The following is a 23,173-nucleotide window of genomic DNA, read 5'->3' on the forward strand; positions in this document are numbered from 1 at the left end:
ACCACCCTCATGGAAACTGTTTCTGACCGTTTGAGCAGACATGCACATTTGTGGCCTGCTGGAGGTCATTTTGCAGGGCTCTGGCAGTGCTCCTCCTTGCACAAAGGCGGAGGTAGCGGTCCTGCTGCTGGGTTGTTGCCCTCCTACGGCCTCCTCCACATCTCCTGATGTACTTGCCTGTCTCCTGGTAGCGCCTCCATGCTCTGGACACTACGCTGACAGACACAGCAAATCTTCTTGCCACAGCTCGCAGTGATGTGCCATCCTGGATGAGCTGCACTACCTGAGCCACTTGTGTGGGTTGTCGACTCAGTCTCATGCTACCACTAGTGAAAGCACCGCCAGCATTCAAAAGTGACCAAAACAGCAGCCAGGAAGCATAGGAACTGAGAAGTGGTCACCACCTGCAGAACCACTCCTTTATTGGGGGTGTCTTGCTAAATGCCTATAATTTCCACCTGTTGTCTATTCCATTTGCACAACAGCATGTGAAATTTTTTGTCAATCAGTGTTGCTTCCTAAGTGGACAGTTTGATTTCACAGAAGTGTGATTGACTAGGAGTTATATTGTGTTGTTTAAGTGTTCCCTTTATTTGTTTGAGCAGTGTATATATATATATAAATAAATAAGTAAATAAATAAATAAATCAGGCCTACAATATTGTACTCAAAGGTGATATCCTTAAAATGACAAGTGGATAAATTGAATTACACAGGGCATCTTAGAGTGGTCTAATTTCATGCAAATACAAACATTGTAGCCAATACTGTTCAAAATGTCTCAGCTCCATAGTCTAGAAATTTGAATAGATAAGGGATATGAAAATCCTCAATAGCATAACGGTGAAGTCTTTGATGCACTGACTGATGGGCTAATTTCACAATGCTCAGAGAACGGTTCAGTGCTCACAGCCGCAACAATACTGCATACTGCTGCACTCGCTCTCCCTCTACTATCCAGTCATCCAGAAACAACTCATTCACCATTCATGCATTTCTATCAAAGCACATCAAGTAAGAAATTCACATTTAAAAATTCAATCTGCATGTTATGTGCACCTAAATGGTAAATTGTGGATGACACCATCTAATAAATATCCTAAAAGCAGATTAAGCCACTTACCATCACTATGAAAACATATTACGTAACATCCTAAAAGCAGACCCATTCCTGTACTCAAGACTCAAACTGTGGACAGCATGTAAGGATTATGGAAAGGATAGTACAATATTGTTCCGAAAGAGAAATTGGGACGAATAAAGAACGTTTCTATAGTAGGGAGAAGATCGGCTCTCTGACAGCCACCATACAATTCCCGTGGGGGGGTGAATGAGCCCACTTCCCACAAAATAAAGGTGGAAATTGAGCTGCACTTTACCTCCTGCTGAAAGGTATGACCATATTAGAAACATATTTCCACAAATCACATTACAAAACATGTATACATTTATCACCGTTAGACGAAATACAGAAATGTGCAATCAAAGCAGCAAGATTTATGATCAGTTACCAAGAAAACAGAGCAACCAGTGGAGCACAAACAAGACTGTCAATTAGGGCTGTCCTGACAAAAAAAAACCTTGGTCGACCGAGAGTAATCTGTTCTTTCGACCAATCAATTGGTCAAAATTTTGAAACTGATCATTTTCCATATATTGACACACCCAATGTTTGAATAAAATCAACATGTAGGCTACTGAGCTTGTCTGATGCTTTAAGCACTGATCTAAAATGAAGACATTTCTAAAGAGGGAGCCAGAGATCAATATAGCCTAACCAGAAGAAAAAAGAAAATAAAAAAATCCTGACTCCCCACTGCTGCTGGCCTTCGCAGATCCTGTGTTATGCTCCTGAAGTTGCCGGTAATAGGCTACAGCACCGGTCAGCAACCTTTTCCACTTGGAGTGCCAAGTTATCAGACCATTTCTACTGATCTGCGTGCCAGTTATGATTTTCACATGCACATTTTTGTGGAATAGTTTAATTTAATTTATAGTAAAGTCTTCTTATCTCAGAATCAGTGTCAGGTGGTTAATCAAAATTCTAAATGAAAATACAAAATATAAAAACGTATTGCTATTGCAAAGGTTAAAGATAAAAACGGTTAAATAAATAAAAAATTGCCAATATGAAAAAACTGCCTACGTAAAGCCAACAAATAAAAACATTGCAGCCTGCAGGTAGAAAATATCCTGGCTACACATGGCCTGTCTGCTGGGAACTTGAAACATTGTATCAACTATTGTATTAACTTGAAGCTTGTGCTAGCAAACTTGCTACATTGTATAAAATATTCTGAGTTTCCAGTGCCAATGAGCTCTGAACAGACAGGCTATTTTGCACAACGGCTAAGTAATCAGGCAGGCCCACTTTAAGAAGTTTCCACTGGATCAGAGCATTACTTTTTTTCCCCTTTCATGCCGAGGTGTAATCAAAAAGAGAGAGCGGGAACGATTTTTAAATTAAGCTACATTGAGGAACTATTGTCATTCTCCATGGATTTAAAAATAGACTTGTTGAATAGGTTGTGCTCTCTGCAAACAATGTGTCCACTCCTACAACGGCATCAATTAGACTAATAATAATAAATTGAATGCATTAACAGAAATTACAGTAACCAAACCATCATTGCAGGTGAGAAATGGTAATTAACAGTAAATGTACTACTGGTGATACTAGTGTGCCACCCCCGCGGTCTCCACAATGGATTAGTCCACTCAGACAGGCATGAATCAGACATGTCTCGTGCAATATTTTTTTTTGTTTTATCTATTTTAAACTGCACGAAATGAAATCTTGGTCGACCAACAGCCTATCGACCAAACAATCAACCAGTGGACTAAATGGGGTCAGCCCTATGCTAAATACAACCAATAGATCCGTTTCCTTATCGTCATACAATAACTATTTACACATTGTTACAAACACATAGCTGATAATATAACATTTGAAATGTCTTTATCCTTTTGAAACAATGGGTGTTTCTCAAAAATGCTTACTACTGTGCTCCGAGCATGCAAATTGGATTACGGTAGGGTCTGAGTACGAGTCCAAACCAAAGTACGCGAAACAGAGCATGGAGGGCATTTCTCGAATGCGTACTCCGTTTGTACATATTTTGATTCATGCATTGATGCAAGCCTCAGTGGAAAGTATGTAAAGAAATGACGCACCCATGTAAGAAAAAAATTATGCAACATTTCTTGAAATCAGTGTCAGACATTTGAGCTGAAGCTAGAGAAAATTCACTGACTTTAGAATGAAATGTTGCCTATTCACATCTCATATGTTGTTACCTGACTACAATATTTTATCTTGATACATGAATAAATACATGTTGTGTTAATTTTGTAATGTTTACCTGCCTGCGTACTGTGGATAGCAAGCCCATAAGTCAATAGGGCTAACTGGATAGCTACTAGTACTGTTAGCTAGCAAGATAGCCACAAAGAATTGTTAGTTAGCCATCCACATCTTGTTTTGTCTGTTGTTGCCATTGTCCTGGCTGGAAGAAGGGTCAGTAAATGGGGAGGTGAAGCGTGAGGTAACACAGTAGGGGGAGTACGAGTGCATCTCAAATGTATTGTTTTACGCGTTCTCCACACTCTCGTCCTCAAGAGAACGTGGTTGAAGAATGCAATGTAAACATATGTTTCCCATACAAATAAAGCCCACATCAATTTAATTGAGAGAGCGCACAGACAGATTAATGATAATGGTAATCCCATTTCCACTACTACTATTAATACCTTATTGCTGTTAGTCCCACCATTTTTTCAATGCAAGTAATTTAACTTGCCATGTCAATAAAGTCTACTGAATTGAGAGAGAACTTTGAGGTCACGTTGCATGATGGTCATCTCATCATACACATTTGAAAAGCCCTCCCCATTACTGTTCAGCAAAACAACTGTACTTCGGGGAATTGGACACTGACTAAAATACCCATTTAAAAAAACAAAGTCTAATGGAATCAAAGGCTTACTCAATCCTGAAATGTTCATCCCTAACTATAACATCTTCCGAAAAGAAAGAACTGTCAAAAGGGGCGGAGTTGCAATCTACTGCAGAGGTAGCCTTCAGAGTTGTCATACTTTCCATATCTGTGCCCAAACAATTCACATTCAATTCACGCTTCTACGTTTAAAAATTCACCTTTCCAGAAACAAGTCTCATCTTTGCCGCTTGTTATAGAGCCCCTTCAGCCCCCAGCTGTGCCCTGGACACCATATTTGAATTGATTGCCCCTCATCCATCTTCAGAGTTCGTACCGTTAGGTGACCTAAACTGGGATATGCTTAAAAACCTGGCCGTCCTACATTAAGCTAGATGCCCTCAATCTCACTCAAATTATTAAGGAACCTACCAGGTACAATCCGTAACCATGGGCACCCTCTTAGATATCATCCTGACCAAGTCGCCCTCTAAATACACCTCTGCCGTCTACAACCAGGATATCAGCAATCACTGCCTGCATGCGTAATGGGACTGCATTCAAACGACCACCCCTCATCACTGTCAAAACGCTCCCTAAAACATTTCAGCGAGCAGGCCTTTCTAATCGACCTGGCCCGGGTATCCTGGAAGGATATTGACCTCATTCTGTCAGTAGAGGATGCCTGGTTGCTCTTTAAAAGTGCTTTCCTCACCATCTTATATAAGCATGCCCTATTCAAAAAATGTAGAACTAAGAACAGACATAGCCCTTGGTTCACCCCAGACTTGACTGCCCTTGAACAGCATATGGCGTTCCGCATTAGCATTGAATAGCCAGCGCTATGCAACTTATTAGGGAAGTCAAGAACCAATATACTCAGTCAGTTTGAAAAAGCTAGCCTTGGCTTTCCTAACAGAAGTTTGCAAAAATGTTTTGGGACACTAAAGTCCATGGAGAATAAGTGCACCTCCTCCCAGCTGCCCACTGCACTGAGGCTAGGAAACACTGTCACCACCGATAAATCTACAACAATTTCAATAAGCATTTTAACCTGGCTACTGATACCAACAGTTCAGCACCTCCTGCAGCAACTTTGCCAAGCCCCACCTCCCCCTCCTCCACTATGCAATCTGGTTTCCGAGCTGGTCATGGGTGCACCTCAGCCATGCTCAAGGTCCTAAACGATATCATAACCGCCACCGATAAAAGACAGTACTGAACAGCCGTATTCATCGACCTGGCCAAGGCTTTCAACTCTGTCAATCACCGTGTTCTTATCGGCAGACTCAACAGCCTTGGTTTCTCTAATGACTGCCTCGTCTGGTTCACCAACTACTTCTCAGATAGAGTTCAGTGTGTCAAATCGGAGTGCCTGTGGTCCGGACCTCTGGCAGTCCCTATGGGGGTGCCACAGGTTCAATTCTCGGGCCGACTTTTCTCTCTCTCAAACACACACACACACACACACACACACACACACACACACACACACACACACAGTCGTTGCTGCTGGTGATTCTCTGATCCACCTCTACGCAGACGACACCATTCTGTATACATCTGGCCCATCTTTGGACACTTAACAAACCTCCAAACGAGCTTCAATTACATAGAACAATCCGTCCTTGGCCTCCAACTGCTTCAAAATGCATGCTCTTCAACAACCACAACCGCCCGCCCGACTAGCATCACTACTCTGGACGGTTCTGACTTAGAATTTCGCTACACTCGCAATAACATCTGCTAACCATGTGTATGTGACAAATAAAATTTGATTTGAATAAGTGGACAACTACAAATACCTAGGTGTCTGGTTTAGTCTGGTTATACTGTAAACTCTCCTTCCAGACTCACATTAAGCATCTCCAATCCTAATTTAAATCTAGAATTGGCTTCCTATTTCGCAACAAAACCTCCTTCACTCATACTGCCAAACATACCCTCGTAAAACTGACTATCCTACTGATCCTTGACTACCGCGATGTCATTTACAAAATAGCCTCCAACACTGTACTCAGCAAACTGGATGTAGTCTATCACAGTGCCATCTGTCTTGTTACCAAAGCCCCTTATACTACCCACCACTGTGACCTGTATGCTCTTGTTGGCTGGCCCTCACTACATACTCATCACCAAACCCACTGGCTCCAGGTCATCTATAAGTCTTTGCTAGGTAAAGCCCTGTCTTATCTCAGCTCACTGGTCACCATAGCAACGCCCACCTATAGCACATGCTCCAGCAGGCATATTTCACTGGTCATCCCCAAAGCCAACACCTCTCCTTCCAGTTCTCTGCTGCCAATGACTGGAACGAAGTGCAAAAAAAAAAAAAAATTTTTTTTTTGCTGAAACCTTATATCTCCCTCAGTAAACTTTAAGCATCAGCTGTCAGAGCAGCTTACCGATCGATCACTGTACATGTACACAGCCAATCTGTAAATAGCACAAACAACTACCTCACCCCCATACTGTTATTTATCCTCTTGCACCCCTGTATATCTGCACATCTATCACTCCAGTGTTAATGCTACATCTTTTATTATTTCACCACTATGGCCTATTTATTGCCTTACCTCCCTACTCTTCTACATTTGCACACACTGTACATTCTCAACTGGCCTACCTGGTTATAAGGTGAAATAAAATAAATGACTCAAGTCATTATTGAAAACAGAAAAACTTGAACAGCAGTTTCAGGGCTGCATGTGCATGAAGAAAGCACTGTAGCTGCTATTTAAAGAACAGGTGATTAAGACAAGCCAGACCTGATCTCTTTTTGTGGGATTAAGTTTCCAAAATTTTGCAAATAAAATACTAGAACCTGAATCAACACAGCCTTGCCCTCAAGTGCTTTCGTGGTTCTTAGTAGCCAAACTTGCCAGTCACATTTTGCCAATGCATTCGTTTTTTTATTAGACATCAAATTGGATTGTTTTAGACTAGCATCCATCGTTATATGGGGGAATCCCACAATCAGACTACGAACCGCATTCTAACAGCTAATGAGGTGTGAGGGACCAAGTTGACCAACCAGTCAAGCTAACAACAGAGCGTGTGACAGTTTGGACTAACCTGATAATTCCCAAATTAGCTAACGTTTGCCACTTAACGTTACAGTAGCAAGGCTAAACAGCTGGCTAACATTATAGCTAGCAACACACCATGTAAAAAGAGGTTCGGTTCTCTTTACAACATGGCTTGGTAGCTAACTAACTGGCTAATTAACGATATGGAAGACGAATGCTAGCTGTCAAAGTTGCTCAGTTATCAATGGTGCTAGTAAGCTAACGTTAGCTAGCTGTCAAGTTCGAGAGTTATAGCTAGCTAACGTAGCTAAAATGATGAACCATGCTATCATGTTAGTTAATTGGCAACGAGCTACCTGGATCGTTACTAATGATGCCCCCATAGGCTCCGTCCCAGCAAAAAGATAACTGACAAGAGGCCCTGATTTCTGAACTCAATCCCAGAACTTCAGTGCAGCTCACTTCCCCATGAAAGTCGTCCATTTCACGGGCCTCAGTTCAACTTCCATTCCCATGTTCTTACAGCTCACTTACCCTGGGTATATATGGTCGTTGCCTTTGTCCAGGGAAGTGTTGAAGTAACTGCCCACTCCTCTTCCACCTGATCTTCAACAAGAAAGTCCCTCAGGTGCCTATTCTCTTGGCGTTTGTCCTAGATTAGACCCGTTGTGCCCTCACTGATGTGCCCGTGGCGTCCCTCTTCGGCTTCTCCGCCTTTTCCCTTTCTCTAGACAACCAGCATCCGGGACTCTGTCGTTTGCAACACAAAAATACCCGGAACTACTTCCAACACAATTCAAGAACGATGCAGATTGCAAACTGCACTGGCTGTATTACTGCACTCTACGATGTACACAGCCACAAAAACTAGTCCCCTCCCTGCCGTCTCTCTCCCTCTGCTACAACTACTTAATAAAACGACAACAATAATAGTAATAAAACAACACATATTTACTCAGAATCATTATCACAAAAAAAAAAAAATACAATTAATGTGTTTTTAGCTATTAATAATCTTACGACAGGAGTTATGACAGTACTACTAAAGGTAATATTTAATTGCAAGAATTGATTAATTTGACTACTATCCTTGACTTCAGATTATACTGTTGTTAGCATCATCGAGTCTTCTACACGGAGCACTATCTTAGTAATGTTCATGTTATGAGAGGTATTGACATTTTTGGTTAATTCATACTTTGCTGGAATCAAACATGTCTGATCACTATTAGTATATACAGTGTTTCAGCTTCCTCATACAGTTTTCAGTTGGAAAACAGAGCCTCCAGTGGGTACTCATTGAAAATGCTTCACTTGAGCTGCAAACAGGTTGCCAATCATATTTCCCATCATAAATATGTGATGGGAATAAGCAAATGATCTACAATTACATTGTGTGTTGAATGTAGCCATAGCCAAATACGGAGACATAGATACCACGCTGTCAATACAGTAGCTGGTCACTGTGTTATTGTGCAGTTGCCATTTGTATCACTTCAGGTTAATGTGTAGACTCTGTGTATGTAATCAGACTAGATCAAATGACATTTTATTTGTCACATGCGCCGAATACAACAGGTGGAGACTTTACGATGCTTACTTACGAGCCCTTTCCCAACAATGTAGTGTTAAGTAAGAAAAATGTGCAAAAAAAATGAAAAGGGAATAGTAACACAAAATAACAATAATGAGACTATACACACAAGGAGTACCGGTACCTTGTCAATGCGCAGTGGTAGGAGGTATTTGAGGTAATTTAGGTATTATGTACACTATCATTCAAAAGTTTGGCTTGGGGGTAGCTGTTTAGAAGCCTCTTGGACCTACACTACCGTTCAAAAGTTTAGGGTCACTTAGAAATGTCCTTGTTTATTAAAGAAAAACACATCTTTTGTTCTTTAAAATAACATCAAATTGATCAGAAATACAGTGTAGACATTGTTAATGTCGTAAAAGACTATTGTAGCTGGAAACGGCAGATTTTTTATGGAATATCTACATAGGCGTACAGAGGCCCATTATCAGCAACCATCACTCCTGTCTTCCAATGGCACATTGTGTTAGCTAATCGAAGTTGATCAAGGCTAATTGATCATTAGAAAACCATTTTGCAATTGTTAGCACAGCTGAAACCTGTCGTTCTGATTAAAGAAGCAATAAAACTGTCCTTCTTTAGACTAGTTGAGTATCTGGAGCATCAGCATTTGTGGATTCGAGTACAAGCTCAAAATGTCCAGAAACAAATAACTATCTTCTGAAACTCATCAGTCTATTCTTGTTCTGAGAAATGAAGGCTATTCCATGAGAGACATTGCCACGAAACTGAATGTCTTGTACAAAGCTGTGTACTACTCCCTTCACAGAACAGTGCAAACTGGCTCTAACAAGAATAGAAAGAGGAGTGGGAGGCCCCGGTGCACAACTGAGCAAGAGGACAAGTACATTCAAGTGTCTAGTTTGAGAAACAGACACCTCACAAGTCCTCAACTGGCAGATTCATGAAATAGTACCCGCAAAACACCAGTCTCAATGTCAACAGTGAAGAGGTGACTCCGGGATGCTGGCCTTCTAAGGCAGAGTTCCTCTGTCCAGTGTCTGTGTTCTTTCGCCCATCTTAATCTTTTATTTTTATTGGCCAGTCTGAGATATGGATTTGTCTTTGCAACTCTGCCTAGAAGGCCAGCATCCCAGAGTCGCCTCTTCACTGTTGAAGTTGAGACGACTGTTTTGTGGGTACTATTTAATGAAACAATTTAAATTAGCCTTTTAAAATGATAAACTTGGATTAGTTAACACTCCATTGGAACACAGGAGTGATAGGCCCATTATTAGCAACTATGTAGATATTCCATAAATAAATGTGCCATTTCCAGCTACAATAGTAATTTACAACATTAACAATATCTACACTTGTATTTATGATCAATTTGATGTTATTTTAATGGGGAAAAAAGAAAAGAAAGAAAAATACATTTCTAAGTGACTGCAAACTTTTGAACAGTAGTGTACATGTAGGTAGGGGCAAAAGTGACTGGAAAATCAGAATAGATCATAAGCAGAGTATCGGCAGCGTTTGTGAAGAGTGTGTGTGTGTTGGAATGTCAGTGTTGTGAGTGTGTGGGTAGAGTCCATTGAGTGTGCATGAAGCAGTGCGAGAGAGTCAGTCCAAATAAAAAGGGGTCAATGCAAATAGTCTGGGTAGCCATTTGCTTAACTGTTCAGCAGTCTTATGACTTGGGAGTAAAAGCTGTTCAAGTGCCTTTTGGTCCTAGACATGGCGCTCCGGTACCGCTCGCTGTGCGGTAGCAGAGACAAAGTTCTAGGACTTGTGTGGTTGGAGTCTTTGACCATTTTTATGGCCTTCCTCTGACACCGCCTGGTATAGAGGTCTTGGATGGTAGGGAGCTCGGCCCAGTGATGTACTGGGCTGTACGCACTACCCTCTGTATCGCCTTACGATGCCAAGAAGTTGCCATACCGAACAGTGATGTAGCCCGTCAAGAAGCTCTCAATGGTGCAGCTGTTGAACCTTTTGAGGGCCCATGCCAATCACTACATTCTCTCAGGCCTTTGATTGAACTGTGCCCCTGTTCTCACCTGGGTTTGTGTGTGCTATATGAAAGAGGAGTACAGTCTCTGCCAAGAGATGTGGACTTGTAGGAAGTGCACTTGTCCTGTCGCTGGTTGAAGCCTAGCTCCAGCTGTTCCCCCTCAATCACTTCATTGCTGGCAGTGGTGGGGTGATTCTGCAGTCTCTCAGGCTTTTGTCTGATGTTTACCTTACTGGTGTTGTCTTCTACTGAGGCTTACTATGGCCTGTGCCAAAAGGTCTGGACCTTAATGGCACAGGGGGACGTTTGCTTGCCCTGTAGGTACAATATCTAGACAAAGATAGCTCAATCACTGCATAGGTTATTATTATATCTGCCAAAATTGTTTAAGTGTGATAACTGACACACAATGTATAGGCTAGCAACAACATTTATTTCTAAGGAAAAGTCTTCTGACAATTCAACTTCCACGACGATAGGTGGCGACATAGTTCTGAGTTGTTTAAATTGCAATGGAATAGATAATAGAAGACGTCACGCCAGACAACATCAGGAAGTCGACCACTACTTCTCAATCATCAGTGACTTTCTCTCGGTGTCTTTAAAAGTAAGTAATGTTTCTATTCGTAAGATTCATTGAAATATTAAGCTAATTCACTGACAACTGCAACACGAGCCGAATGATCTTAAGTGCGTTCCCCATGCCAATGAACATCCTAGTAACAACGAATGTGAACCACATTCCAGTGCACAATTTGCATGGCTAACGTTAGCAGCTGTAAAGTGTAGTTTGAAGTTGTAGCTAGTAGACAAAAGTGAGTCAAAAGTTTAAGGGTCACAATTATCCTATTCCTACCAGAACGTTTAAAAGTAACTCTGAAAACAATGTCTCCGCTCCTCCCACACCTTACTCCGACATTTGTCCCACAAATGTTTTACATACTTTTTCAATGTCATTTTTGTTTTGTAGATTTATGTCTCCCTGGCTTGACCAGGCATTGCAGAACCCTGGACCCTCACTGTAGATGGGAAGCTGTCTGACGAGTTTTCCCTTCCATGTAGAGGAAGTCAAAAGGTAGATGGTAGCACCGGGCTGCAGGATGGTGCTGATCACCTCAGGTCCCATGGAGTCTTGCACCATTCGCTTCCTGGATAGGGTAGCCTAGTGGTTAGAGCGTTGGACTAGTAACCGCAAGGTTGCAAGTTCAAACCTGTCGTTCTGCCCCTGAACAGGTAGTTAACCCACTGTTCCTAGGCCGTCATTGAAAATAAGAATTTGTTCTTAACTGACTTGCCTAGTTAAATAAAGGTAAATAAAAAAACAGCAGTGGCCAGCACGGAGCCTCTTCGGCAGAGTACTTACTAGAGTCCGGCTACGCTGTGATCTTCCTGCACAGACACCGCTCCTTATATCCCTTCACTCTGGGATTAATCTGCTGGACAGCCTGCTGCTGGACAATAGAGAGGAGGGTTCTGGCTGTGGCCAAGTCATGGTCAACCAGCAGGCACTTCCCAACATTGGCAAAGTCCTGTTGTGTTACCAGGTGGTAAAAGAGGCACGGCTTCTTCTGCCTGTGGAGTTCAGCACCCTGTCGGAGTACCTGCACCACCTCAAAGCTGCAGCACAGGCACTCAGACCCATAGGTAGGTACTGACACTCAACTAGAAGTAGTAGCAGGGCTTATCGGGGTGTACAGTACATGCATGTGCTGGTATATTAAACATGCACTCAGTGTTCACTCCCCTCTCAGGGTCCAAGGCCATGTTTTATTTGGCTGCAGCAGTGTCAGATTTTTACATTCCAGCATCAGAAATGCCAGAGCACAAAATCCAGTCCTCCAATGGACCACTTCAGGTGAGTAAAGAAAGCCATCAAATACAAAAGCACATGCTCATTATCATTGCTCCACTGTAAGCCAAGCCTCTTCTGTACTATAGATCAGTATGAAGATGGTCCCCAAGATGTCGCATTTGGGATTTCCTTCAAGCTGGAGATGGACCCATCCATCCTGCTGGACAGAGCTCGGCGGGCACTGGACAACAGGCTGTGGTGGCCAGCGTACTGGACACCAGACGAGGTTATGTAGTGGTGGTGACCCCTTACACTCAGGCCAAGCTAGTACTTACGGATGAGGAAGCAAGCAAAGATGTGGAGATCGAGGACAGTATTGTCAGTAACCTGACCAGAGCTCACGGCCAATTCATAACCCAACAAGACTGAGACCCCAGAGGTGTTTTCATTAGTTGCAATGGAAACTTCACTCCAAACAGAAAACGTTATGCAACAAAAACAAGTTACAACTGGACAAATTCATGTATGTCCCTCCCCGTTTGATATGTTTGCTTCCTAGAGTAAGATCGCTTCTCACAGAATCTGACTAATGAATACACTCCAGTTAACTGTGCTGCTTACTGGGAGGGCTGGCTTTGGTGGTCCGATGAAACACTCTAACGTGTCGTACAAGTCCCTGGGGCAGGGCACTAGCTCTACTTTCTTCTGAAATCTTAATTCATGCTTGTCTAGTTTGGATCTTTATTTTATCTTGCAGGGCTTTCACCGTCCTAGATCAGACATTCATGTGCATGCATATGTAGGTTTCAGTACACACTCTGCCTTTAAAATCAAATATGTACATAATCACAGAAAAACACCCTTGATCACCTTAACTTTAAGTATCATACCATCTTATGTCACAAGGCAGATTACAACATATTGGTTGTGGAATGATAATGCCAACCAATGAATTGACTTAACCTCATGGCAGTTTGTCAGAGTAATATCACAGACAGAGTACATCAGTAAAGTAACAGACTCGGAACATTAAACACTATGTTGGTATTTTATGTGCTGGACAAATCACAAATCAACTCCAGAGGGAACTGGCAACAGTCTTCCTTGAATGCATGACACCCCATACAGCTAGCTATCAGTGATTGTGTAATTTACTTGCAAATGTGTGGAAACGGTTTGGTTGGTTATTTGAGTTTGACACTAAGTCCAGCACGAATACCAGACAGCTCTCCATTGTATCTTGTCTCCTCACAGACTTCACGCACCTAGAATACATTCAAGATTTTAATGTAGGTTTTTTTTTTTAAATACACTTGGAATTCAATTTGATCCATAATTGACACTAGTTAAATTATACAAGTTGTCAATTTTGCTATCAAATACTGTATATCATATCAGCATACACACTACAAAGCAGGATCAAGGAGTTAGCCAGATAACTTGCCTCAATATTCTGAACTAATAAATAACTAAGCTTGAAATGGGCTATGGTCTAATTAACTCAACCTAAGTTTATTTTTCTAAATGATTCAGAAAATCAACAGTTATTTCTGGTTGTTAATCAAAGTAAGCTGGCTAACTCATTGGTTCTGCTTTGTAGTATACCCCTCAGAGGTCCTGAAAGATGTGCCTGCAGGTGGTGTAAGTAATGCCTGCAAAACACTTCTCATACATTGGATTTGTTGGATTTTATACACTGCAACTTCAAGTTTAAAATGTAGTCTACAAACTGGTCCCTTTATGCGGATCTTGGCTCGTCTGAAATTCTCTCTGTTTGACTCTGGGATTGCGGTCAGTCTTCCTCTTCGGTGTAAACCCTTGGTTCTTGGCCATTAGCGGAAAGGATCGAGCAGCATGTACAAATTAGACAAAAGGTTTTAAACCGGGAAGGGAATACTCTAAAATATAATGTACTGGAATAATCTGATGAAGGTCATGATTTGAAGTACTGGGTGAAAATGTTTTCTTAATATTGTGCTTTGTACAATGAGTATGGAAACAAGAGACATGGTAACAAGTAAATATTGTACATGAAGGCTAAGTTGTACAATAAATAATTACTGCTGTATACTTGTGTGTAACTAATTTCTAAATGTTTAAAGGATAATACTCAAGAGGGTGAGACACTGTACCTGGTGGGTAATGCATCTCTTGGTATCTGGATCCAACTCCTCTTCATCTGCAACGAAGAAATAGACCTCCCATCAAGCCCTGCCCATCTCATTCCTACTCTGAACTTGAGTAAATGTACCTGGTAACTCACCCTTCACCTCAGCCTGTAGGTCCTATTCAGTTTCAGCCTCCCAATTCCTCTGTAGAAGTGCAGGGCAGCCTCTTCATCCAAGTCAGAGTATGATGGTTCAGCCCCAGCCTCTTCAGACATCCGACAACATAGGGACCAATCCAGCTTAGATGTAGACTCAGCAAACTTACATTGCCACGAGCAGCACCTCAGATATTGCAATGAGTGTGATATCCCTCACACAGTATCTGTGCATGGGTCTGCGTGGTAGCAATAGGACCAAAACAGCTGAGAAGTTTAGCCGCACGCTTCAATGCTTACTTTGTGCATCTTCATCATATTGCTGAGTATACCTTTAAAGGGATACTTTGGGATTTTGGCAATGAGACCATTTATCTACTTCCCCAGAGTCAAATTAAATCATAGATAGCATTTTTATGTCTGTGTACAGTATGAAGGAAGTAAGGTGGTTCCATGAGCCACTGCTAACAAGCATAAGCACAATGAAGTCCATGGGTATCTACTAGCACACGAACAGATACTCAGACTTCCAGTCATTGTGCTAACACTAGTTAGCAACTTCACTCAAACTGCACTCAGACACAAATGGTAAACATGAGTTCATCTGACTGAAGTAGATAAAGGGCCTCATTGCCAAAATCCTGAAGTATGCCAACATCACCCAATGGATCAACATCATACTCATTTCTCACCTTGTGGTTGGTGATCTGCTTGCTACTCCCTGGCTTCATAGCAGCCATCTCGTTCTGGCCTGCAGAGAGCAACTGGCGCAGCTGTGGGGCAATTGTGGGGCTGGCCGTGGATTGCTATACAAAGCAGGCAGACAGGCATCGAAGCATTCAGTTACTGTTCAAATGGGCAAAACGAGTGACAGAAGCAACTTTGAGCGTGGTATGATCGTCTGTATCTCAGAAACGGCCAGCCTTCGGGGGATTTTCACACACAACAGTGTCTAGGGTTTACAGAGAATGGTGCAGCAAACACAAAAACATTCGGCCAGTGGCAGTCGTGTGTGCGAAAACAGCTCGCTGATGAGAGGTCGAAGGAGAATGGCAAGAATCGTACAGGCTGGTGGCGGTAGTGTGGGAAATATTTTCCTGGCACACGTTAGGTCCCTTGATACCAATTGAACATGTTTCCATGCCCCTGAGAATTCAGGCTGTTCTGGAGGCACCGCTTGGTCCGACCCAGTACTAGATGGGTGTATCTAATAAACTGGCCACAGTATTTATATTTCAGTCTTTGGCATTGCTTGTTCTGATATAATACGAATCTGGATTATGTGTATCGTTTTTTTTATTGCTAGGTATTCCTGTACTGTTGGAGCTAGAAACACTGCACCTGCAAATCTGTGTATGCGACCAAGAAACATTGATATAGGCCTGAACATTTTATCAATCATAAGCAAAATGACAATGCATCTACTCACATTCCTGTAAATAAGCAGTCTTTCAATCACTGGGTGGTTGTGTGCGGGAATATGCTTTGCTTTCAGGATGAGGTAGAAACTGATGTTTGTGCAGTAACTCAGGAGAGAAACAACAATAAGTGAGTCCATTCTCAATGGCATTGTTTATGCAATTTATGTTACAAATCAAATATATACAGTGCCTTGCGAAAGTATTCGGCCCCCTTGAACTTTGCGACCTTTTGCCACATTTCAGGCTTCAAACATAAAGATATAAAACTATTTTTTTGTGAAGAATCAACAACAAGTGGGACACAATCATGAAGTGGAACGACATTTATTGGATATTTCAAACTTTTTTAACAAATCAAAAACTGAAAAATTGGGCGTTCAAAATTATTCAGCCCCTTTACTTTCAGTGCAGCAAACTCTCTCCAGAAGTTCAGTGAGGATCTCTGAATGATCCAATGTTGACCTAAATGACTAATGATGATAAATACAATCCACCTGTGTGTAATCAAGTCTCCGTATAAATGCACCTGCACTGTGATAGTCCCAGAGGTCCGTTAAATGCGCAGAGAGCTTCATGAAGAACAAGTAACACACCAGGCAGGTCCCATTCCCATTCTTTTTCTGCCGCACATACAGTAGTAGTGATGTTGTGTTTATCATACCTTGGACTTCAAATCCTGAATGAGCTCTGGTGATTCCTTCCCCAGCAGCTAATTCTCTCCTTCTGGGACATCTGCTTCAGGTCCTTAACAATCTTCTCCCTCTCCACACCATTCTCTACAGCAAACTCTTAGACAGACAGAGATAGAAAGACACTGAGGACAACAGTGAAATGCTGTTTCTTGCTTTGATAGAGCTAGAGGCTCAAGTATGTACAATTGAAGTCGGAGGTTTACATACACTTAGGTTGGAGTCATTAAACCTTGTTTTTCAACCACTCCACAAATTTCTTGTTAACAAACTATAGGTTAGGCAAGTCGGTTAGGACATCTACTTTGTGCATGACCCAAGTAATTTTTCCAACAATTGTTTACAGACAGATTATTTCACTGTATCACAATTCCAGTGGGTCAGAAGTTTACATACACTAAATTGACTGTACCTTTAAACAGCTTGGAAAATTCCAGAAAATGTCATGGCTTTACAAGCTTCTGATAAATGATTAATTATTATATGATTAATTATTATGATCAATTAGCCAGAGTCAATTGGAGGTATACCTGTGGATGTATTTCAAGGCCTACCTTCAACCTCAGTGCCTATTTGCTTGACATCATGGGAACATCAAAAGAAATCAGCCAAGACCTCAGAAAAATAAGTCTAGTTCATCCTTGGGAGCAATTTCCAAACACCTGAAGGTACCACGTTCATCTGTACAAACAATAGTACGCAAGTATAAACACGGGACCACGCAGCCTTCATACCGCTCAGGAAGGAGACGAATTCTGTCTCCTAGAGATGAACGTACCTTGGTGCGAAAAAATCGAATCAATCCCAGAACAACGGCAAAGAACGCTGTGAAGATGCTGGAGGAAACAGGTACATACGTAGTTATTTCCACAGTAAAATGAGTCCTATATCGACATAACCTGAAAGGCTGCTCAGGAAGGAAGAAGCCACTGCTCCAAAACCGCCATTTAAAAAAGCCAGACTACGGTTTGCAACTGCACATGGGGACAAAGATCGTACTTTTTGGAGAAACGTCCTCTGGTCTGATGAGACAAAAATACAACTGTTTTGCCTTAATGACCATCGTTATGTTTAGAGGAAAAAGGGGGATGCTTGCAAGCCGAAGAACACCATCCCAACCTTGAGGCAAGGGGGTGGCAGCATCATGTTGTGGGGGTGCTTTACTGCAGGAGGGACTGGTGCACTTCACAAAATAGATGGCATCATGAGGCAGAAAAATGATGTGGATATATTGAAGCAACATCTCAAGACATCAGTCAGGAAGTTAAAGCTTGGTTGCAAATGGATCTTCCAAATGGACAATGACCCCAAGCATACTTCCAAAGTTGTGGCAAAATGGCTCAAGGACAACAAAGTCAAGGTAACTGGAGTGGCCATCACAAAGCCCTGACCTGACTCAGTTACACCAGCTCTGTCAGACGGAATGGGCCAAAATACACCCAAATTATTATGGGAAGCTTGTGGAAGGCAACCCGACATGTTTTACCCAAGTTAAACAATTTAAAGGCAATAATACCAAATACTAATTGAGTGTATGTTAACTTCTGACCCACTGGGAATGTGATTAAAGAAATAAAAGCTGAAATAAAATCACTCCACTATTATTCTGACATTTCACTTTCTTAAAATAAAGTGGTGATCTTAACTGACCTAAAACAGATAATTTTTACTAGGATTAAATGTCAGGAATTGTGAAAAACTGAGTTTAAATGTATTGGTTAAGGTGTATGTAAACTTCAGACTTCAACTGTATACTTAATTGCTGATCATGTATACCTGAAGAAGGTTTAGATCATAGTCCTCCTAAGATAGACAGCCAATTGTCTCTGAATATTCTTAGCTTCTTCATCCTCTGCCTCCACTTCTTGCTGAGATTTTCCCTCTGCAACAACAAAGTAGTTTAGTGGTTTCAAGGAAACAGCCTTCGTCTATGACCTCTATACCAGACTATGACCTCTTCTCCAGACAGGTTCAAAATTCAACTCACTGGGAATCATAGTAGAATACAGGTAATGGTCTCAATAGTATGAATTGACAAAATGGAAAATACTCACTTCCCACATAATCAGAAAACATCTTCTTCCTGTTTCCCCATGCCATGTCATTGGAGAGAAGACACCACATTTAAGATGTCAAGCAATAGACATTAGACCGGTGGAAATCTGTCATTTGGTCTGATTTTTTTTATATTTTGATTTGTTTAACATGCCTTGTTATTTCATAAATGTTGATGTCATCTCTATATCAATTATGATTGAAGGACCACGTCAAATTGGCTAGCTAGCTAATAACAGATCACATCAATGGCTAGTTACCAATCAATCTTTCAGGGGATGAACTAGATGGCTATGTATTTGATTTACTTGCCATCTAGTGGTGATGACAGTAGTCCAACTGACAACTTTACCATGACGAAGACTTGAGATTAAAGCTTAATCTCTGATGAAGCATGCTTAATTTAATGACAGGTGACAAATATATAGGCTACCCTCACGTACGGTGGGGTAAAAAAAGTATTTAGCCTCTTAAAGAAGTTGTTACAGGTCTGTGAGAGCCAGAAATCTTGCTTGTTTGTAGGTCACCAAATACTTATTTTCCACCATAATTTGCAAATAAATTAATTAAAAATCCTACAATGGAATTTTCTGGATTTTTTTCTTCTCAATTTGTCTGTCATAGTTGAAGTGAACCTATGATGAAAATTACAGGCCTCATCTTTTTAAGTGGGAAAACTTGCACAATTGGTGGCTGACTAAATACTTTTTTGCCCCACTGTATATGAAAATAAATGATCAATTGATGTTTACTGATCCTGAAAAGCATGCAATTACTTGTTGTATAACTATGATGATAGCGCTAAATGGGGAATAATCAGATGTGTAGTTCTAACTATGCTCTTCAAGATGTGGTGATATAAAAACAAAATAGTTGACATTTATTTAACAATCCCTTGAAAACGGGACGTAGTTCTCGATGGTTTTAGCAGAGCTGGGGGACTCCTTGCCCCCTGGCAGCCAAATCAAACGCTCTGCACCGTATTGTGCCGTTTTGCTGCTAATGACTCACTCTTTACTTGCAGTTGACTCACCTCTTCAACACCATCTTCCTGGTCACTGTCCATCTGAACACCACATGCCATGAGTTTCTATAGTGGCAAAGAGAAACAACAATGAGACTCACTGAGTAGGGCTCAAAGATTTCAGCAAAGAAGTTTAACTATGCAAATAGACTCACCGAGATTTTGGCATCATGGGACTCAAACTTGTCCTTCATATACTGTGAGGACCTCTTTTGAAAAGATTGTAAATTGAGAGGAGATTGAATGGAAACTTGAAATTGGTCTAAAGCAGTGGTCACCAACCTTTTGAGTCAAGATCCCTTTCGCAGTCAAAAAGCAAGCTGAGATCTGCTGTTCAGATTTTAAAAAAAGATTAAATGAATAAAACAGTTGTAGAAATAAGGTTTGTGCAGTAGGCCTAATAGCCTACATTTCCACAGCATATTGGCTATATGCCTATAACGCCAATATTGTTCTCAAACCATATTAGATTTCAAAACTCAAGCTTTGACTCCAGCAAAATAGATCAGTTGGTGGAGCACTTGCAAGGCACAGCTGAGCATAAATTGAAATAAGTTGCTTTTTTATTTAACTGGACTGATGCATCTGATGGTCATGGTGTTTTCAAGACAACTGGGAATCCCAGTTAAATAAATGCTGCCAAATCATGATGTCAGTAATTTTTTAAGTCTGAGCTCTAGAAAGAGGCCAGAGTTTCCACCTTCGAATTCCGTGTTGGATAACCATTTAAAACAATTTCTCGGTTGGATCTGGTTTTCTTCCCCAGAGTTCCCAGTTGTCTTGAACGCACTGAAGTCGAAAGTCTAAATGGAGAGAGCAGTAGAGGGTCCATCTCTCACTGTCCCTGCTCTATCATTCCTTTCATCCAGTGACACTGATGCCAAAACTTGAGTTGCACTGCACAAATTCATGTTGTTCTTATGACCTAAGATAAGATAGTGAAATATTCCTCAATATTAAATTTAGACATTCATTTTATTCATTTAGCAGACACTTATATATTAATCGACTTACATATTGGTCCCCTGTGGAAATCGAACCCTGGCGTTGCAAGCGCCATACTCTACCAACTGAGCCACACAGGATGAGATTCTAATAATAATAAAAACGAAGGACTATCTAATAGGGCATTTTGTGTTTTGTAAGTGTTCAATAAAAACAGTTAAAGTGTAGAATAAAAAATTAAGAAATTAACTCACTCGTAAAAACAACAGCTCTTGGCTGTAATTCTTTGACAGTCTCTCTGGTCATGGTTTTAAAAGTTGTGAAATCTCACCTGGTCTAGTATCAAACTTTTCTGTGGCGGAGGTATTGGAAACTGTAGGAACGGTGACTTGAGCTATCCGATTGGCTAGCACAGTAGGCGAACTCGATTTAGCCACAGATCTCTCCGTCCGCCTGCAGGCAGAATTAGTCTTCTCAGACAAATTAAATGGTTTAAAATGGGAACACTTTGCCATACCCGGTGTGCAGGGCTTCTGAATCAAGTGCAGAATCCAACAGCGCAACACGAATAGCATACAAATACAGCGCAAAAGCCTTTGGCTTTTCTACAGAAATGTTTGGTGATCGACTAGGAAAGCCTTAAAGATCGACCAGTTGATTGCGACGGACCGGTTGGTGACCACTGGTCTAAAGCAACAATGACACCTATCGGTCAAGTAAAGGACACACTCCACTCCATATAATCATTGTTGACAATCAACTTTGTGCAGATGTTGATGTCTATGGTATGAAAGTAATCATAATTCTGTTCACTCATGCATCTCCATTACATCTACAGATAACATATTGTATCTTATCTAGGACAGACATGTCTTCGTACGCTTCAGGGTCATCTTTGTCATACTGTTCTGAGCGGAGCAAGAGCAAAAATCGTCACATTTTAGCCAGGTCAAACAATGCAATCCTTCCATCCGAGTTTAATCCACTCCGAATCAAATCACATTTTATTCTAATCAAATTGTATTGGTCGCACACACATAGAGCAGACGTTATTACGGGTGTAGCGAAATGCTTATATCCACATTAATACAAATAAAATTATATTGGTCACATACACATGATTAGCAGATGTTAATGCGAGTGTAGCGAACAAAATAGATCAGTTGGCGAAACACTTTTGCAAGGGCACAACTGAGAATAAATTGATCTAAACTAGAGCTACAATCCTGCCATTTCCTGTGGCAATTCAAAGGTAAAACGTTTAGCTACTATATCGACCTTGAACTAAAGTTAACTGTTCATACAATTAAATCTAGCTAACGTACCTTAGTGCTCGAACCATGTTAAGTAGAACCTTTTAAATTGGTTTGAAATGTGCCGTTCCAAACGTGAATACACGCATAATATATTAATACACCTGGACCGGAAGTAAGGACCTGAAGTAAGGACAGGCATGTTCTCGATACCATTTGATAGGAAACACTTTGAAGTTTGTGGAAATGTGAAATTAATGTAGGAGAATATAACACATTAGATCAGTTAAAATATAATACAAACCAACAAAATGTGTTTTCCATTTAATGTTTTTGTTCCAACATCTTTGAAATGCAAAAAAAAGAGAAAGGCCATATATTGAGTTAGATTAGGTCCACAAGATGGCAGCAATGTGTCTGCACAGTTTCAGACTGACACGGGGAATAATTACATCGCAATATTTTGGAACAAGTTTTTTTTATAGATTTTTTTATTTAACCTTTATTTAGCTAGGCAAGTCAGATAAGAACAAATTGTTATTTACAATGATGGCCTGGCCCGGCCAAACCCAGATGACGCTGGGCCAATTGTGCGCTGCCCTATGGGAGTCTGCCAGGAGTTTGCCCAAATGTGCCGAATTGGTTAATTTATACATTTTCAAGTACATAACTATAGAGAACATACAAAAATGCTATAGTAATGCAATTTTTTTTAAATAAGAGCTTGTCAAGAAATGTCTTCTGTCGTGGGCACCCGGATGCCGCAACTATGTGTCTTCTGTCGTGGGCACCTGGATGCCGCAACTATGTTTTTCACCGACTCACTGACTGTAATGTACTTTTTTTTATATGTACGATCCAATGACCAATACAGAGGACAATTTTGCACTTACAATAAAATATAAATAACAATATATTACATTTAAAAAATGATTATGTTACCTAACACCAAATACAATTAGAAAATAATGAATCTCTACGTGTGTATTGTTTTTAAATATACGCCATTCTGGAATACTTTTCAAATCAATAAATGCATTGAACAAAAAAACTCATGTTCTAAGTGCGTTTTGCATGATGAAAATACATTTCCACAATATTACTTTTTGTATGGGTGGGGGATTTATATACGTTATTAAAATATATAATCATATATTTTAAAATGTCTGTCACATTTATGGGTTTTAAATATATGATCATACCAGTTAATAGTTTG

General features: G+C 40.8%; 1 protein-coding gene, 1 long non-coding RNA gene and 1 pseudogene across 2 annotated transcripts in view; 1 reads left to right on the forward strand and 2 right to left on the reverse strand.

Annotated features, from left to right (window-relative positions):
- Window positions 1–7,711, reverse strand: part of LOC112220724 (forkhead box protein J3) — a 167,447-nt gene extending 159,736 nt beyond the window's left edge. Inside the window, exon 1 of the mRNA XM_042331381.1 lies at window positions 7,499–7,711. The gene's annotated coding sequence lies outside the window, so the exon portion shown is untranslated. The remainder of the gene's footprint in view (window positions 1–7,498) is intronic.
- A 3,064-nt stretch (window positions 7,712–10,775) lies between these two features.
- On the forward strand, window positions 10,776–14,377 carry LOC112263064 (annotated as a pseudogene).
- Window positions 14,378–16,406: 2,029 nt separating this feature from the next.
- Window positions 16,407–22,255, reverse strand: LOC112220717. Its single transcript, XR_002948903.2, has 5 exons — window positions 22,030–22,255; window positions 19,769–21,157; window positions 18,735–18,763; window positions 18,457–18,562; window positions 16,407–16,779 (listed from the first exon to the last, which is right to left on the reverse strand). It is a non-coding gene; the product is annotated as an uncharacterized LOC112220717 (long non-coding RNA).
- Between the last annotated feature and the right edge of the window lie 918 nt (window positions 22,256–23,173).

Source organism: Oncorhynchus tshawytscha, linkage group LG02 (assembly GCF_018296145.1).
Source record: "Oncorhynchus tshawytscha isolate Ot180627B linkage group LG02, Otsh_v2.0, whole genome shotgun sequence".
Classification (NCBI taxonomy): domain Eukaryota; kingdom Metazoa; phylum Chordata; class Actinopteri; order Salmoniformes; family Salmonidae; genus Oncorhynchus; species Oncorhynchus tshawytscha.